The sequence below is a fragment of the Triticum dicoccoides genome, chromosome 6B (assembly GCF_002162155.2).
Source record: "Triticum dicoccoides isolate Atlit2015 ecotype Zavitan chromosome 6B, WEW_v2.0, whole genome shotgun sequence".
Lineage (NCBI taxonomy): Eukaryota > Viridiplantae > Streptophyta > Magnoliopsida > Poales > Poaceae > Triticum > Triticum dicoccoides.
This window is the reverse complement of record NC_041391.1, coordinates 146,947,293-146,965,754: the sequence shown is the minus strand read 5'-3', so window position 1 is coordinate 146,965,754 and position 18,462 is coordinate 146,947,293.

Sequence of the window (18,462 nt, the reverse complement as noted above, 5' to 3'; positions counted from 1 at the left end):
ATAATCTGAACCCTTTTGGCTGCGCGTCATGCGGCGAGGACCTTTTACAATAGTCTTGCGTGCCTTCTTCCTCTTGAAGTGTGTTGATGATGAGGAGGTTTCGCTACTGTTGTCTGTCACCGCTTTGACACCAACTGACATTGCGTTGAACACTTCAAATGAGTTACCTAAGACTTTCTTACGAGTTGGCCATGGGGCGAGAGTTCTGGTAGTCTTCCTTTCTGTACTTGCCATTTATTTTCCCCCATTTCCTCCACTTACTTGGCTTGTTGATGGAGAATCTCTTCCTTGTATTCTGCTATACTCCAAATCAGCTCATACTTCCATCTCTCTTTGTTTCAGGGCAGCCCACTTTTTGCGTGCATGAGCAGCCTGCTTCACATACTCTTGTTGTCGTGGATCTGCCTTCACAAATTATTCATATTCTGGCCACTTCAATAGAGTTTCTACACGCCGCATGATGGCGCCACCAACAATATCAGCAGAGATAGAGCATCCTGGAAGTATTTCCTTCAAAGCTTGGCAAACATTCTGTGTCATGGTGGCATGGAAGCTAGCATGGCTCCCTTCACGGATCCTTGCATTGATCTTCCTTTCTCTATTTATGATGGGATATGCCACTTGCTTCCGTTGTTGATTGGTCATGTTTGCATCAGTTGCCACTGGGAAATCAAGCCATGCACGGTGAGCCCTTTGCCGTCGACGACGACGACGTGCTGGATCAACCGAGCCTTCAAATGATGGTCTTGGTGCTGGCACCGATGAGGACAAAGGATCTGATATTGTAGCAGTTGGATCCACACACCAGCTTGGAAGTCATCTGAAGTGACAAACACCCCCTACCACTGGAGCGAGCGTCTATTGCTTGGCTCACCCACTAGGCATGGTCCAATGGGATTATAGCCCATGGTGGGGATAAATTCAGGTGCATCAACACGAAGTTGGTTTCTTGGACGAGCCGATCCTTCATGTGAGGAGGACTCGGTATCCTCAACCATTACACCTTTTCCTTTGTCCGCGGAGCAAGCCCTTTGAGCTGCCCCTATGTTGCTTGGGATAAGCTTATGTGAGCTTTCTCTTGACCCTTCGCGTGCGCCCACCCTAAGTTTTGAAGGTGTAAGGGGCACTGCGACTTTGGTCGATGTAGTTGAAGCAGATTGTCTTGGCGACGCCACCTTTAGTGATCGCGTCTGTTTTGCAAGAATGGGCCACTCTTCGGGAGTCATGCGAACAACCTTCGCTGGTACCTCATGGCTCATGACCTTGTTAGGTGACATCTTTGTGAAACCAGGAGGAACTGAAGTGGATGATGAAGCTTCGCGTACATGCTGCTCCTTAGACGCTCTTGCAGCTGCACGCATCCTTCTCTTTGCTGACTTTGTGAGCACGGGATTAAACTCCTCCTTCAGTGCGGAGGAGACTTCCTTTTCTTCTGGCTTAGCTGGGGATGCAGCTGTTGTTTCCAAACTCTTGCTAACTGCAGCCACAAGCGGACCAATTGGCACATCCAGCCAAAGGTCACCAAAGCGGAGAGTGACAAACTGCTGGACTTGTCCCTCCATACATTCAAAATAAAGAAAACCATATATTAGTTTTCTTCATCTTTTTTTTTGTATATGCATACATAATGTTTTATGCTTTATGAACTATGGAAATTCATATGTTGCAATCCTATGTTGGAATTCGAAGATGAGGGGAGAAATATGTCCCACTGGGCGTGCCAAAATCTGATGACGGGAAAATGGCGGGCGTGAGACACGCGTCCACGTCATTGATACAGAGTGAAATTTAAATGCATAAAATAAAAATAGAATTAAACATTGCAGGTACATTACTTCCAGAACTTTTACATTTACATAAAAATTCTGTTAATTACATCTCCGAAGAGAAAACCCCTGATTAAGAATTTCAACATATCTATTACATAGGATTGCATCACATTCCTATTACAACATTCTACAAGAGATATCCTCCTCGCGGTTGACGACGAACTCCTGCTTGGTGAGCTTGAAGTTTGGTTCCATGCAAGCACTCCTCTATGATTTTATGTGTGATGTTTGGGAATACATTTCCTAGCATGCAACCATTTGTGTGTGTTCAACCTCACTTATATGTGGAATGCAGGCTGATTTTGGCTAGGCATAGTTTTATCCCACGTTTGGCATATAGGATATATATTATATATATTCTTTGAAAGTTTTATATGACATCTTTGGCTTTGGTTGCATGGATTTATGTGACATACCAGTTTTAATGAGTTTTACATCATCACATTACTACTATCATCGCGTGACACTGATGTGGTGTCCATGCGTAGCGTAATGGGCTGAAGCTTTCTGACACAATCTTGATGCTTTTTATGGTGCATATGATATGTGCCATATTTGTTGACTCTGAATTTGCCTAGTATCGAGCCTGACCTGAGTGGAGTTTGCTTATGATATTTTGTTTGTTTAAAGCCTATCTGGGCTACATGGAATATCCCTTACCATGTATTTTGCATGAATTTTGTATGCATATGTGGATATGGAGTGAACCTATTTTTATTAAGTTCTGCTTTACCTGTATCACTACTAACACCGCGTAGCACCAATATAATGCCCGCGTGCAGCGTAACCAAGTAAAGGTTTGTGGAGCAATTATGGTGTTGCATGATCATATGACATATATAATTTTTTGTTTATGTTTGTACCTTACATGGTATTAGCACTAACTCCACATAGCGTCATTTCATTAGCGCTCGTGTGTAGCATAACCCACGTAAAGTAAGTTTGTGATATCCATTTGTGATGATGCTAATAGTTTAGGCTCTTATAGCATTGGAGCATTTCATGACATATTTTATTTGACTTTGGACCAAATATGTGGCCTGAATACTTTGTTTAATTTTCTCTTACTTGTATTACTACTAACACCGTGTAGCATTATGATAATGCCCACGTGTAGCGCAACCAAGTAAGATTGTTTTTTTATGATGCAACATGTTATATCATTCATCTTGCATGATTTTGGTTTCTAGGTGTGTATCATGAACACATTTTTTAAATTAAGTCTTGCCCTGCTCGTATTACTACTAACACCGCGTGGCATTAAGATAATGCCCGCATGCAGCGTAACCAAGTGAGGGAATATATTTTTATGCTCTTGTTTGTATTGCAACTAGCGTGACACATAATGCCCGTAGCGCAACCAAACAAGAGATTATCATGAGTTTAGTTTAGTGCGTTCATAATTTCATTCCAACTTAGTCATATCCTTTTTTTTATGATGACCAAATTAAGACATTTTTTATATGAGGTTTTCACACCTATGACACTCTCTTGATTCGTATCCATGTATAGAGACCAAACCAAGGAACGAGGCGTTCATATTGGCTTGTATCGCTAAAGGGACCGAATCAAGACGGATACCAATGGGCCGAAGTGCACGCAACATTTAAAGGAACCGTGCTTACAAGAACCATCACGCTCCTTGACTCGTACCGCGATGGCCGAGCCGAAGGCAAAAATTTGAGGTAGATATAACGTGCTCATTGGTTTATACCGCGATGGCTGAACTAAGGGCAAAAATTTGGGATTGATGCAACATGCTCTATAGACTGTACCAAAATGGCCAAACCAAAGACAAAATTTTGAGATAAACTAAACCATGCACCTTAGTCTGTACCGCAATGCCCGGACTAAGAGCAAGATTTTTTTGGGAGATGAAACATGCTCCTTGATTTGTACCATGATGGCCAAGCCAAGAACAAGAATTTTGGGATAAAACATGCCCCTTGATTTGTACCACGATGGCCGAACCAAGGGTTAGAGTTTTCGGAGAGGAGGAAGAAGAAAGCTCCCTGATCTGTACCACAATGGCCAAGTCAGGGGCTAGGGGAGAAGCATGAATCTCACCTTCAACCTTCCAGCAAGCACCACGCCTGCCTCTTCTTTCTCTCTGTCTCCTATGTGTTGTGTGTGTGATTTAGCAGTAGATGGGGAAGACAAAATGAAGGACCGACCCGAGAGCAGTCAGGCAACCTGGTATTTATAGGGGAGCAAGGGGTGTGCATCGCTGCCTCTCCATTTCCATGGGCACCAAACTTTGCATTTAGTCACGTCCCCATCGTGCTGATCGTGGCAGGACGTGGGTGCGTGGCCGGTTACGGCCAGCGAACGCCTCAACTTTCTCTCCGTACATGCAGATATTTTAACCTCTGAGGCATGGAGCACGTCTGGGCTTGGGCCCGCCCATAATTAACTTAATTAATGTCTACATGGGCTTAAAGCTTAATGCAAGGACTTGCTGGAAGGGATTAGGGCTATATGGCCATGCACGTACGTACGCTAGCTAGCTTAGCACATAGTTCATGTACGTGCTAGCTAAATGAATCGATGCTAATATTTGCTTTAGCTATCAATTATGGTTTGTTTACATTTCTTTAAGATACACTGCGATATATGGATGGAGCCGCACTCGCATTTGTTATATTTTGTCGACATCGACACCGTCTACGCTGGCACGCTGTTAGATCAGAAAACTCTATCATCGGTGATGTGCATACCAGTATGTGTTCCCTAATATAGGACGAAATTTGATGACTATTTTCTTTTGTCAAATTATAATTATTGCCCTTTTTTTAGCTATATCGGGCTTTGACGATATTTCAGTTTTAGTATGTCGTGACATGGGACATTTTCGACATTCTCCTCCTCTTTATATGCGTCGTGTGATAGTTCATTAACAGTGCTAGAATAACATCCAATTTTGCTCCGTGATCCAATATTTTAGCAATATCAACACTGCCTATGAAAATTTAAATTTAGAACATTAGAATTCCGACGCAGGTGACGGCGTATATGTAGGCGAGCCATGTGTCCTCTATATTTTTTTGTAGCGTCGGTGCGCGTACATGTAAACCATGTGTCCTCCATTTGAGAGATTGATTATATTTTTTTAGCTGATTCTTTTCATTATAAAACAGATTTTTGCCGTTTTTGTATTTATATTTTATGTATTCATGCATTTTATTTTATCTTGGTCAAAATCCATGTCAATAGTATTGCGATAGAGTAGAATGACAGTACTTGAATTTGAAAACATGTTATCATGAATGGAATAGGTACTGAAAAACAGGAAGACATGACATATTTACATGCATGATCAGCATGCTAAGCACATGACATTGCAACAGAGTAGATACACTCGAGGACATTATATGCATGTTGTACCCATATCACGGGCCAAGTTAGAGCAAGGACCTTGTGGGGTGAAGAGGATTCATCATCTTTCTGCAAGTCTTCTGAAGAACTGCCTTTACATGTTCCATCATATTGGGTATCATTGACATCAAGTTTATTGGCCTTTACATTGCTCCGTGAGGTTCTTGTGGATATATCAGTGTGTGCAATTATATCTGACATGCATGGAAGATAACTAGTAGTTAGATTTATGTAATGAGTGACTGTAGGAAACGACATAAATAGTAGGACCGGGGTTAACTAGCAGCAACAGGTCTCAAAAACTAAAGGGAGAACACAGATGAAAGCTACAGAATATGTATCGTTTGTACTCGAGATTAACTAGATGGCACACAAAAGTATTAAAGAACAACATAGGTAATACTAGAAGTGGTACAATACTATAATCACCAGCCTATGAGATAGCATTGGATGATGGATGATAACTATGGAACAGTGTTACCTAAAGAACAAGTATCTTAGCTGAACTATGGAACATTGTTAACTCCCGAAACAAGCCTCGTAAGAGATCAGCATGAATATACAGTGAAATGTGATAATCTATTTTCCATGCTTAGATGAATAAAAAAGCCATAAAAAAGCCATAAATATACAGTGAATGGAATAGGTATCGAAACATGTGCTAACTTGTCGATGGCCCTGCAGTTGTTGTGGTTGTCCATTCGGGCACACGCATTCGATGCAGGGAACTGTTGAGTGGAGACTATAGCTCCCTTCTGGTGTATGCTTCCCTTGTTGGAGCAGTCGCGGTCAGTCGGAAGACAGTGTGGCTGAAGATGGAGATAACGCATAATGTTAAGAACGACACATCTCTTTGATCTGAAGAAATACCCTAAGAGATCAACAGCAAGGTACGAGAGTAGTCACACATCTGTTGACTGAAGACTACATTGGGTTCAAATGATTTTATTTTATTTTGGTACTGTCCAATCTACACCAGATGGCTTGATGGCCATCTTGTGCCTCCAGGCTGACACTGTTCGGAATCTTCCCCGAAGAGCCAGCGACCAATGGCAGAGCAGCCTGCCTCCGCTGTCCGTGGCACTGACCAAAACCCCGCTCCCTGTCCCACCGCACTGCCATGGTTGCGCCGCCCCCGGGCCAATCCACAAAGACTCGCCGTCATCCAGATATGGCGGTGGCAGTACCTTCAACCCATGCAACTCTAAGATAGCCATCTAAGCGCTGCTTTCGCGTCCAACTTGCGCCCCCTCACCCTTACGTTAGACACTAGCCAACTGGTAGCCTAGGAGCTCCGCCGCCTCGAGGGGTGCTGCTTCCCATTGGGAATCGATTGGCCCAGAATAAAAATTCAAACAACTGACGCCTAAACAAAGTGATTTGAGATCAGGGTGCGACCTATCAGGCGGCATGGTGAAGTAGGCAGCTCCAGCTGCCGAGTCGGTGAGGCCGGCGCGGTTGCGGTGGCGACCGGTGGCAGGGAAACAGAGATGTAGCGATAGTCGACGACTACGGGGAAGCAGCGCCGGGACTCTGGATGGATCTGAAGTTGGAGCCGCTCCGGCGCCGTGAACAACGGCGGGGGTGAATCGTCTCCGGTACGGCTCACGCGGCCGTCGTCGAGGCAGCTCCAGCAGCACGGAGTAAGAGGCACACGGCCCAGTGCACGATAGAAAATGGACAACATCTCCGGCATTAGGGAGGAGGGCAGCTGTGAAATTGGTGCGGTGGGGGGCTCCATGGAGGAGGGGCTAAGGTTTCGTGGCTCGGGAGAAGGGAGCTTCCTGGGAGAAGGTGATTTGGCGCCCACGAGGTATGAATGGGGAGGGAATTAGGAGGGGAGTGGAACCATGTCTTACAGATGCATTTGTCTGAAATGTGGGGGGAGTTATAGTTCTACCTCTGCCTTTAGGCTTCTCGGCTTGGGTCTGTGTACTGAGGGTCGGGATAGTAGAGTAACTTTGGTTCTCCCCAAATAGTGGGCGGGAGCGATTTCGGGCGAGGAGGGCGTGTTTTGAAATATAGTGGGCGCGAGCGATTTCGGGCGAGGAGAGCGTGTTTTGAAATAGTGGGCGCGAGCTATTTTGGGAGAGGAGAGTGTGTTTTGCCGATCATGGTTTATGAATTATTCGGCACATATCATTTTGGCAGAGGAGAAGGCACGCTTTGATGAAGTTACGAACCTACCCTCGATGTACAACGGGCCAATTGATGTGTGTCCCACATAGGCCGGTAATTTTGCGTCTCCCATTTATTTGCTCGGGCGAATTCCACCGAGCAGAGGGTGTTTAATGGTTCGTTCAAATTTTGGAAGAACAAGCATCCACGTCTACCTTACCAAGTCGACTCGAATCAAATTTTGAAATATTAGCTTGCTACTTCTTTTTTAGATGGAGAGATGGTGCTCGGGAGTAATGTATTTTTACATGCTCGTTGCTAGCGATTTACTATATGATAAATAGTTGACCCACTCAAAAACGGGAATCAAACCCAAAATGAAATATCTCGATTCAATGAAATAGCTCGTTCACCAGGTCAAAATAGTGAACTAAATCCAAAATTGAACACCTCAATCGAGTAGCATGTTGTACAGTATTATAGTACTCCATGAACATGTTGAAAGTCAAATTAATGAACTTGTTTGATATACGCTTATCTCCGTTCATGTGTGGATTGCAGACAACATGTTCTCCAATTTAAATATTTGAATGCAAGTTTATATCGAAACATGGTTTATATTAGTCTTTGATGCATAAAACGCGACCTCCCCCTCTCCTAGACTCCTGCTCTCTCTCTCTCTCTCTCTTTCTCTCTCTCGCCGACGATCTTCAATTCTGTCGCACGCATCCAACACACTAACCTTGTTGGTCCCTCTCCCTCTCTATCCCTCTCTTTCTCTCTCTCACCGACAATCTTCAATTCTGTCGCACGCATCCAACCCACAAACCTTGTTGGTCCCTCTCTCTCCATCTCTTTCTCTCTCTCTCTCTCTCTTTGTGTGTGTGTGGGGGGGGGGTCTTTGTAGTTCGCATGCATATATACTCCATCCGTAGGTCTCTCTCACACACTATGTATGATTCTCTAGTCCAAGCTAGATATCTTGGGTGTACTCATCGTACGCACACAAATTTCTTGGCTCGTTGCCCGTAACTCTCTCACGCACCACTCTGTCGTCTCGGAGCTCTTCCCTCTCTCTCTCTCAAACTCTCCATCTACCTGGGTCACACATACACATGCATATCTCACCCGCACTCGATAGACCCATCTAAAACTCTATGTATCTCCCTCGTTCTCTCTCCATCTCACACGCACACACACACAATCTCATGCCTAGCTAGCCAAGTATGATGGTCTCTCACTCAATTGTAGGCACACGCAGTCCCCCTATATGTATATGACTAGCTAATCTTAGTCTCCATCACAAACATGTGCATGGTCTATCTCGATTTCTCTCGGGGCATCTTTCTATCGCGCACGCACCTCCCTCGATATCCCATCCATATAGTCCTCTCACGATCTCGAGGGGATGTCTCTATCACAAACACACCCTCTCTCCCTCCCCATGCCTCCATGTTCTCCATGTGTCCCTCTCGACCTTTGTTCCTTGTTGGACAGACCTCTATTGGACATGTGCTATAGGGGTGTCTCTCTCCGTTGCAAACAATCACGCACTAGCTATCTTCGTGTATCTCCTCGCCTCGCTTTTCTATCTCAGAGATGCATGCGTGATATGTTTGTGTAAGAAACAAAAAACACACACTCTCTCTAATTTATCGTTTGTTGTCACTTTCTCTTTCACACACATACTCTTTTTGCACACTCACTCATTCTCCTTCACACGCACTTGATCTCTCTCGACTTAGGCACTCTCTTCGGTCCATAGCATATAGATTTATTGAAAAGTCAAACATCACAAAGTTTGACCATATGTACGTGAGAAAAACAATTACATCTAGAACGGCAAACATATACCATTAAATTCACCATGAGATGTAGTTTCGTATGATGTATCTTTGGTATTATAGATATAAATAACATTTGTGTAAACCTGATCAAAGTTTCCAAAGTTTGACTTCTAAAAAATTTACATGCACTACATTATCGAGTGGATGGAATATCTCTTTCCCCCTCTCAGCTATCTGACGCACCACTGAGCCTTATAGGGGCTCCTCTATCTCTCTCAAACTTTATATCTCCCTGGTTCACACATACACATGTCCCGCTCGCGTTATACATATAGACCCATCCAACACTCTCCGCCATTGTTCTATCTCTATGTGTCACGCACCCCCTAAGTACCCTAATCCCTCACTCCATCATAGGCGCAAGCACTCCCCCCCCCCTAAGTATGATTATCTCTCACTAGCCATCAGGAACACACGTATTGTCTCCTTCCATCCATACGTCTATCTCGATATCTCTCGGGGTATCTTCTATCACGCACACACCTTGTCACTCGATCTCCCACCCATGTAGTCCCATCACGATCTCCAGGGGATCTCTCTATGACAAACATACACTCTCTCCTCCCCATGTCTGCATTTTCTCCGTACGTCTCTCTCGACCTCTCTCCCTTGTTTGTCAGACCCCTCTTGGCCACTTGCTAGGGGTCTTTCTCTCTCAGTTGCAAACAACCACACACTATCTCCTCACCTTGCTTCCGTTGTCGAAGATGCATGTGTGATATGTTTGCATAAGACACACATGCTTTTTCTCTACTTTTATCGTGTGTTGTCCATGTCTCTTTCACACACGCACACACACTTTTTTCACTCAATCTTTCTATTTCACACACACTCTCTCTCTCTCTAGTTAGGGACTCTCTCACGTCCATAAGCATAGGGATGTTTTGGAAAGTCAAACCTCAGAAAAGTTTGACTAGGTATATGTGGAGAAAAACATTTACATCTGGAACAATCATTAGATTCATCACAACATGTACTTACTTTATACTATCATTTATCTTTGGTATTGTAGATATAAGTAATTTCTTTATAAACTTGGTCAAAGTTTCAAAAGTTTGACTTAAAAAAATGTTGGAAGTACATTATCGAACGGAGGGAGTAGCTCTTTCTCTCTCTCTCTACTATCTCTCACGGGCCTCCCCTCTTACTCGAACTCTCTATACTGACGGGTTATACGCTCACTGTGTCAGCATATAGCTTCGTATATTGTTTAGTTGACCGGTCAACCAGTCCACATGCTGCCTTGTCGGCTCGTGTTCTCTATCTTCGTGTGCTGGCCCATGTGGCAGTGGGTGAAAATAAGTAAATTAGAGGCCCATCTGACACACGGTGAAGTAAACAAAGTTGAAACCACTCGGGGTAGCACCCTGCACGCTAGTAAATTGAGGGCGCATTGAGGACACACTTCTTCCTTGTGAAGGACGCACTCGCACACAATTCACCATTGCGTGGCGGCATGCACAGAAGGACGCACTCGTGCACACCCAGCACACAACACACACCAGCACACGTGTACATCGGCGTCGCCGCCGGTTGAGATGGACGGCGAGGCCGCCAACAAGAAGAGGCGGCTCGAGCCAAAAGCACATCCGGCGAGCCTAGACTTCATCAGCAGCCTCCCCGATGACATGTTGCTCGTCATCATCGACCTCCTTCCCACCAAATCTGCCGTGCGGACCGCCCTACTCTCCAGGCAGTGGCACCCCCTCTGGCGCCGCGTCCCCATCAACCTCACCATCGACAGCTACCTCTGCAATGGGGATTGCAAACGCATGGCCGCAGTCTCCAAGATCCTTTCATCGCACCCTGGGCCAGCAAGATGCCTTGACATCCGCATGTTCAATATCAACTGCAAGGTCCAAGCCAAGTTCGATGAGTGGTTCTTATCCCCCACCCTAGATCAGCTCGAGGAGCTCAGCTTTGAAGCTGGACGATGTCGCTCTCTGTCGTCGTCCATGCTCCGCCTCACGCCAACGCTGCACCGCGCCAGCTTCAGCTCCTGCTATCTTCCCCAGATTAATGTCGTGCCTGCCCTTCTTCTCCCTCAACTCAAGCAGCTCGACCTCTTCGACGTTGTCATCTCGAAGAAGGCTATCGAGCACCTGCTCTGCAGCTGTACTACGCTCGAGTACCTCTGTCATGAGCAGATCCACGGGTTCATTAGCCTCCACATCGCCTCGACGAATCTCCGATGTATTTATGTGTCTTGCTGGCCCCGCAACAAGACATCAATTGGCAAGAGATCACTCTAGCTGTTCCTGTTGGAAATATGCCCTAGAGGCAATACTAAAATGGTTATTATTATATTTCTTTGTTCATGATAATTGTCTGTTATTCATGCTATAATTGTGTTATCCGGAAATCGTAATACATGTGTGAATACATAGACCACAACATGTCCCTAGTAAGCCTCTAGTTGACTAGCTCGTTGATCAACAGATAGTCATGGTTTCCTGACTATGGGCATTGGATGTCATTGATAACGGGATCACATCATTAGGAGAATGATGTGACGGACAAGACCCAATCCTAAGCATAGCTCAAAGATCGTGTAGTTCGTTTAGCTAGAGCTTTTCCAAATGTCAAGTATCATTTCCTTAGACCATGAGATTGTGCAACTCCCGGATACCGTAGGAGTGCTTTGGGTGTGCCAAACGTCACAATGTAATTGGGTGACTATAAAGGTGCACTACGGGTATCTCCGAAAGTGTCTGTTGGGTTGGCACGAATCAAGACTGGGATTTGTCACTCCGTATGACGGAGAGGTATCTCTGGGCCCACTCGGTAATGCATCATCATAATGAGCTCAATGTGACCAAGTGTCTGGTCACGGGATCATGCATTATGGTACGAGTAAAGTGACTTGCCGGTAACAAGATTAAACGAGGTATTGGGATACTGACGATCGAATCTCGGGCAAGTAACGTATCGATTAACAAAGGGAATTGTATACAGGGTTGCTTGAATCCTCGACATCGTGGTTCATCCGATGAGATCATCGAGGAGCATGTGGGAGCCAACATGGGTATCCAGATCCCGCTATTGGTTATTGACCGGAGAGGCATCTTGGTCATGTCTGCATGTCTCCCGAACCCGTAGGGTCTACACACTTAAGGTTCGGTGATGCTAGGGTTGTAGAGATATAAGAATGCAGTAACCTGAAAGTTGTTCGGAGTCTCGGATGAGATCCCAGACGTCATGAGGAGTTCCGTAATGGTCCGGAGGTAAAGAATTATATATAGGAAGTCAAGTTTCGGCCATCGAGAAAGTTTCGGTGGTTACCGGTATTGTACCGGGACCACCGGAAGGGTCTCGGGGATCCACCAAGTGGGGCCACCTATCCCGGAGGGCCCCATGGGCTGAAGTGGAAGGGGAACCAGCCCCTGGTGGGCTGGTGCACCCCCCTTGGGCCCCCTGCGCCTAGGGTTGGAAACCCTAGGGGTGGGGGGGGGCGTACCCACTTGGCTTGGGGGGCAAGCCACCCCCCTTGGCCGCCGCCCCCCTTGGAGATTGCATCTCCTAGGGCCGGCGCCCCCCTAGGGGCCCTATATAAAGAGGGGGAGGGAGGGCAGCCGCACCCATGCACTTGGCGCCTCCCTCTCCCCCTGCTACACCTCTCCCTCTCGTAGAAGCTTGGCGAAGCTCTGCCGAGATCGCTGCTGCATCCATGACCACGTCATCGTGCTATTGGATCTTCATCAACCTCTCCTTCCCCCTTGCTAGATCAAGAAGGAGGAGACGTCTTCCTCAATCGTACGTGTGTTGAATGCGGAGGTGTTGTCCGTTCAGCACTAGGATCATCGGTGATTTGGATCACGACGAGTACGACTCCCTCAACCCCGTTCTCTTGAACGCTTCCGCTCGCGATCTACAAGGGTATGTAGATGCACTCCTCTCTCTCGTTGCTATATGAACTCATAGATTGATCTTGGTGAAAGCGTAGAATTTTTTTATTTTCTGCAACATTCCCCAACAGTGGCATCATGAGCTAGGTCTATGCGTAGTTCTCTTTGCACGAGTAGAACACAATTTGTTGTGGGCGTAGATGTTGCCAACTTTCTTGCCACTACTAGTCTTATTTTGCTTCGGCGGCATCGTGGGATGAAGCGGCCCCGACCGACCTTACACGTACGCTTACGTGAGACAGGTTCCACCGACTGACATGCACTAGTTACATAAGGTGGCTAGCGGGTGTCTGTCTCTCCCACTTTAGTTGGAGAGGATTCGATGAAAAGGGTCCTTATGAAGGGTAAATAGAAGTTGGCATATCACGTTGTGTCTTTTACGTAGGTAAGAAAACGTTCTTGCTAGAACCCTATTGCAGCCACGTAAAACATGCAACAACAATTAGAGGACGTCTAACTTGTTTTTGCAGCATATGCCTTGTGATGTGATATGGCAAAAAGTTGTGATGAATGATATATATGTGATGTATGAGATCATGTTCTTGTAATAGGAATCATGACTTGCATGTCGATGAGTATGACAACCGACAGGAGCCATAGGAGTTGTCTTAATTATTGTATGACCTGCGTGTCAATGATTAAACGCCATGTATTTACTTTACTTTATTGCTAAACCGTTAGCCATAGTAGTAGAAGTAATAGTTGGCGAGCAACTTCATGGAGACACGATGATGGAGATCATGATGATGGAGATCATGGTGTCATGCCGGTGACGAAGATGATCATGGAGCCCCGAAGATGGAGATCAAAGGAGCTATATGATATTGGCCATATCATGTCACTATTTGATTGCATGTGATGTTTATCATGTTTTTGCATCTTGTTTACTTAGAACGACGGTAGTAAATAAGATGATCCCTCATAATAATTTCAAGAAAGTGTTCCCCCTAACTGTGCGCCGTTGTGAAAGTTCGTTGTTTCGAAGCACCACGTGATGATCGGGTGTGATAGATTCTAACGTTCACATACAATGGGTGTAAGACAGATTTACACATGCATAAACACTTAGGTTAACTTGATGAGCCTAGCATGTACAGACATGACCTCGGAACACAAGAGACCGAAAGGTCGAACATGAGTCGTATGGAAGATATGATCAACATGGAGATGTTCACCGACGATGACTAGTCCGTCTCACGTGATGATCTGACACGGCCTAGTCGACTCGGATCATGTATCACTTAGATGACTAGAGGGATGTCTAATCTGAGTGGGAGTTCATTAAATAATTTGATTAGATGAACTTAATTATCATGAACTTAGTCTAAAATCTTTACAAAATGTCTTGTAGATCAAATGGCCAACGCTCATGTCCACCTCAATTTCAACGCGTTCCTAGAGAAGACCAAGCTGAAAGATGATGGCAGCAACTATACGGACTGGGTCCAGAACCTGAGGATCATCCTCATAGCTGCAAAGACAGATTATGTCTTAGAAGCACCGCTAGGTGAAGCACCCATCCCAGAGAACCAAGATGTTATGAACACTTGACAGTCTCGTGCTGATGATTACTCCCTCATTCAGTGCGGCATGCTTTACAACTTAGAATCGGGGCTCCAAAAGCGTTTTGAGCAACACGGAGCATATGAGATGTTTGAAGAACTGAAAATGGTTTTCCAAGCTCATGCCCGGGTCGAGAGATATGAAGTCTCCGACAAGTTCTTCAGTTGTAAGATGGAGGAAAATAGTTCTGTCAGTGAGCACATACTCAAAATGTCTGGGTTGCACAACCGCTTGACTCAGCTGGGAGTTAATCTCCCGGATGACGCAGTTATTGACAGAATCCTCCAGTCACTTCCACCGAGCTACAAGAGCTTTGTGATGAACTTCAATATGCAGGGGATGGAAAAGACCATTCCTGAGGTATATTCAATGCTGAAATCAGCGGAGGTAGAGATCAAAAAGGAACATCAAGTGTTGATGGTGAATAAAACCACTAAGTTCAAGAAAGGCAAGGGTAAGAAGAACTTCAAGAAGGACGGCAAGGGAGTTGCCGCGCCCGGTAAGCCAGTTGCCGGGAAGAAGTCAAAGAATTGACCCAAGCCTGAGACTGAGTGCTTTTATTGCAAGGGAAGTGGTCACTGGAAGCGGAACTGCCCCAAGTACTTAGCGGACAAGAAGGCTGGCAACACCAAAGGTATATGTGATATGCATGTTATTGATGTGTACCTTACCAGCACTCGTAGTAGCTCCTGGGTATTTGATACCGGTGCCGTTGCTCATATTTGTAACTCAAAGCAGGAGCTGCGGAATAAGCGGAGACTGGCGAAGGACGAGGTGATGATGCGCGTCGGGAATGGTTCCAAGGTCGATGTGATCGCCGTCGGCACGCTACCTCTACATTTACCTACGGGATTAGTTTTAAACCTCAATCATTGTTATTTAGTGCCAGCTTTGAGCATGAACAATGTATCTGGATCTCGTTTAATACGAGATGGCTACTCATTTAAATCCGAGAATAATGGTTGTTCTATTTATATGAGAGATATGTTTTATGGTCATGCCCCGATGGTCAATGGTTTATTCTTAATGAATCTCGAACGTGATGTTACACATATTCATAATGTGAATACCAAAAGATCTAAAGTTGATAAGGATAGTCCCACATACTTGTGGCACTGCCGCCTTGGTCACATTGGTGTCAAGCGCATGAAGAAGCTCCATGCTGATGGACTTTTAGAGTCTCTCGATTATGAATCATTTGACACATGCGAACCATGCCTCATGGGAAAAATGACCAAGACTCCGTTCTCCGGAACAATGGAGCGAGCAACCAACTTATTGGAAATCATACATACCGATGTGTGGGGTCCAATAAGCGTTGAGGCTCGCGGAGGATATCGTTATGTTCTCACTCTCACTGACGACTTGAGTAGATATGGGTATGTCTACTTGATGAAACACAAGTCTAAGACCTTTGAAAAGTTCAAGGAATTTCAGAATGAGATAGAGAATCAACGTGACCTAAAGATAAAGTTCTTACGATCAGATCATGGAGGAGAATACTTAAGTCATGAATTTGGTACGCACTTAAGGAAATGTGGAATCGTTTCACAACTCACGCCGCCTGGAACACCTCAGCGTAACAGTGTGTCCGAACGTCGTAATCGCACTTTATTAGATATGGTGCGATCTATGATGTCTCTTACCGATTTACCGCTATCTTTTTGGGGATACGCTCTAGAGACAGCTACATTCACTTTAAATAGGGCACCGTCTAAATCCGTTGAGACGACACCGTATGAATTATGGTTTGGGAAGAAACCTAAGCTGTCATTTCTAAAAGTTTGGGGATGCGATGCTTATGTCAAGAAAGTCCAACCTGAAAAGCTCGAACCCAAGTCGGAAAAATGCGTCTTCATAGGATACCCTACGGAAACCATTGGGTATACCTTCTACCTCAGATCCGAAGGCAAGATCTTTGTTGCCAAGAATGGGTACTTTCTGGAGAAAGAGTTTCTCTCGAGAGAAGTAAGTGGGAGGAAAGTGGAACTTGATGAAGTACTACCTCTTGAACCAGTGAGTAGCGCAGCTCAGGAAGATGTTCCTGTGATGCCAGAACCAACTGAAGAGGAGTTAATGATGATGATCAAGGTACTTCGGATCAAGTTACTACTGAACTTCATAGGTCCATGAGGACACGTTCCACACCAGAGTGGTATGGCAACCGTGTCCTGGAAATCATGTTGTTAGACAACGGTGAACCTTCGAACTATGAAGAAGCGATGGCGGGCCCAGATTCCAACAAATGGCTTGAAGCGATGGCGGACTTTGATAGACTTGCCTGATGATCGGCGAGTGATAGAAAACAAATGGATCTTTAAGAAGAAGACGGACGCGGATGGTAATGTTACCATCTATAAAGCTCGACTTGTCGCTAAGGGTTATCGACAGGTTCAAGGGGTTGACTACGATGAGACATTCTCTCCCTTAGCGAAGCTAAAGTCCATCCGAATCATGTTAGCAATTTCCGCATTCTATGATTATGAGATATGGCAAATGGACATCAAAACGGCATTCCTTAACGGTCATCTTAAGGAAGAACTGTATATGATGCAGCCGGAAGGTTTTGTCGACCCTGAGAATGCTAACAAGGTATGCAAACTCTAGCGATCCATTTATGGGCTGGTGCAAGCATCTCGGAGTTGGAACATTCGCTTTGATGAGATGATCAAAGCGTTTGGGTTTATGCAGACTTATGGAGAAGCCTGCGTTTACAAGAAAGTGAGTGGGAGCTCTGTAGCATTTCTCATATTATATGTAGATGACATACTTTTGATGGGAAATGATATAGAACTTTTGGACAACATTAAGGCCTACTTGAATAAGTGTTTTTCAATGAAGGACCTTGGAGAAGCTGCTTACACACTAGGCATCAAGATCTATAGGGATAGATTGAGACACCTCATAGGTCTTTCACAAAGCACATACCTTGATAAGATATTGAAGAAGTTCAATATGGATCAGTCTAAGAAGGGGTTCTTGCCTGTGTTGCAAGGTGTGAAATTGAGCTCAGCTCAATGCCCGACCACGGCAGAAGATAGAGAAAAGATAAGTGTCATCCCCTATGCCTCAGCTATAGGGTCTATTATGTATGCCATGCTATGTACCAGACCTGATGTAAACCTTGCCGTAAGTTTGGTAGGAAGGTACCAAAGTAATCTCGACATGGAACACTGGACAGCGGTCAAGAACATCCTGAAGTACCTGAAAAGGACTAAGGATATCTTTATCGTTTATGGAGGTGACGAAGAGCTCGTCGTAAAGGGTTACATCGACGCTAGCTTTGACACAGATCTGGATGACTCTAAGTCACAAACCGGATACGTGTATATTTTAAATGGTGGGGCAGTAAGCTGGTGCAGTTGCAAGCAAAGCGTCGTGGTGGGATCTACATGTGAAGCAGAGTACATGGAAGCCTCGGAGGCAGCGCGTTAAGCAATCTGGGTGAAAGAGTTCATCACCGACCTAGGAGTCATACCCAATGCATCGGGGCCGATCGCACTCTTCTGTGACAACACTGGAGCTATTGCACTTGCCAAGGAGCCCAGGTTTCACAAGAAGACCAGGCACATCAAGCGTCACTTCAAATCCATTCGTGAAAATGTTCAAAATGGAGACACAGATATTTGTAAAGTACATACGGACCTGAATGTAGTAGATCCGTTGACTAAACCTCTCCCTAGGGCAAAACATGATCAGCACCAGAACTCTATGGGTGTTCGATTCATCACAATGTAACTAGATGATTGACTCTAGTGCAAGTGGGAGACTGTTGGAAATATGCCCTAGAGGCAATAATAAAATGGTTATTATTATATTTCTTTG